Genomic DNA, 1,819 nt, shown 5'->3' with positions numbered 1-1,819 from the left:
TCAATCTCCCAGGCTCTCTGTGTTGCCTGTTTTACCTGGAGGAACTTCAGCTCATTGATTGGCTGAAAGTTCCATGGGCATCAGAGTCCCACGTGGGTTACTCGGCCCTACCAGTCCCTGATTGGTTGATCAAGGTGAGATATGAGTCACTTAGTCCTGACACTTAGTAATGCAGTCCAGATGTCCAACTGGCACTCCCTAAACAGATAGGCGCCAATGGATGACCATTGATCATGATAGCCAGGCTTAGCTAAGTGCATCCCCCTGTGGGAGCTGTCCTTATCAAAAGAAAACATCTTGCATGAATAGTTTCTCTGTGGCTGCACCACAGAGATGAACAGAGAAATGGGGCCTCATTTGGGAAGCTCAGAAACACTTAATTCTGCCTTATTATTTAAGCCTCACCGCTACATCTTAAAGCACCAATATATTTCTTGCAAAGCTCTCTACATTTTAAGAATCAATTTACTTATTAGATTTCCACTTCAAGACTTGTTCGGCTGGCGTTCTGGGAGTCGCGTTTATCAGAATTGTATTGAAATCGTTTCCCACAGAGCTCAGATGTCAAAGCACAGCAGCAGCTCTCCACAGCGATCCTCTATAGCGCCCTTTCTCCCGCAGCTCCGTCCTCATTGGAAGGAAGCAAGAGTGAAAGGCTGAAGTGAAATTGAGCGGGGACGAAGGCAGTGAAGAGAGAGAACGTGGGAAGAAGAGAAAAACGCAGGGGAAAAAAAGCAGCGTCGTAAAAGAGGTGACAGAGCTGTCCTCTCTATAAGTGGGGTGCCAGCGAGCTTTGCTCTAGCTTACGGCCACACCCCCTTGAGCATGCCTGATCTTGGAAGCTGAACAGGAATGGGCCTGGTTAGTACTTGGATGGGAGACAGCCTGGGAATACCAGGTGCTTTTAAGCGCAGGAGGCGCCCTATCCCCGCTCGCTCGCTCATTCCCCTGTTCACAAGTGCAGTGCGGCTTGTCCGTCTGTTTATTTGTCAGCTCTGGCGAGACACGGGTGCTTGTGTATTAGCTTGAGCATTTTTTTTATTCTGATCATGAACAGTTTTACAAGTCCGCAAAGGATCGAGGAAAGGTTTATCGCCAGCTGAAAAGAGACACAGCGCTTCAGCTGTGGAGACTTGCTCGGCTGGCGTTCGGGGAGTCGCGTTTTTCAGAATTGTATTGAGATCGTTTTCCACAGAGCTCAGATGTCAAAGCACCGCAGCAGCTCTCCACAGCGATCCTCTATAGCGCCCTTTCTCCCACAGCTCCGTCCTCATTGGAAGGAAGCAAGAGTGAAAGGTTGAAGTGAAATAGAGCGGGGACGAAGGCAGTGAAGAGAGAGAACGTGGGAAGAAGAGAAAAACGCAAGGGAAAAAAGCAGCGTTGTAAAAGAGGTGATGGAGCTGTCCTCTCTATAAGAAGGGTGCCAGCGATCCTTGCTCTTGCTTACGGCCACACCCCCTTGAGCACGCCTGATCTCGGAAGATAAACAGAGATGGGCCTGGTTAGTACTTGGATGGGAGACTGCCTGGGAATACCAGGTGCTGTAAGCTTTTAAGCGCAGGAGCTTGTAAAACTGATCATGAACAGTTTTACAAGTCCGCAAAGGATCGAGGAAAGGTTTATCGCCAGCTGAAAAGAGACACAGCGCTTCCGCTGTGGAGACTTGTTCGGCTGGCGTTCGGGGAGTCGCGTTTTTCAGAATTGTATTGAGATCGTTTTCCACAGAGCTCAGATGTCAAAGCACAGCAGCAGCTCTCAAAAAAGCAGCGTCGTAAAAGAGGTGACGGAGCTGTTCTCTCTATAAGAAGGAGAAGAAGAA

The 1,819-nt window shown here is 48.9% G+C and overlaps 1 pseudogene; it reads left to right on the top strand.

The window, feature by feature from the left end:
* Window positions 1-1,441: 1,441 nt before the first annotated feature.
* On the top strand, window positions 1,442-1,550 carry LOC148663407 (5S ribosomal RNA; annotated as a pseudogene).
* The last annotated feature ends 269 nt before the right edge of the window (window positions 1,551-1,819 follow it).

The sequence above is a fragment of the Lepisosteus platostomus genome, chromosome 5 (assembly GCF_059453375.1).
Source record: "Lepisosteus platostomus isolate fLepPlt1 chromosome 5, fLepPlt1.hap1, whole genome shotgun sequence".
NCBI classification, from domain to species: domain Eukaryota; kingdom Metazoa; phylum Chordata; class Actinopteri; order Semionotiformes; family Lepisosteidae; genus Lepisosteus; species Lepisosteus platostomus.
The sequence above is the reverse complement of the archived record's forward strand: the minus strand, read 5'-3'. Positions and strand labels throughout refer to the sequence as shown.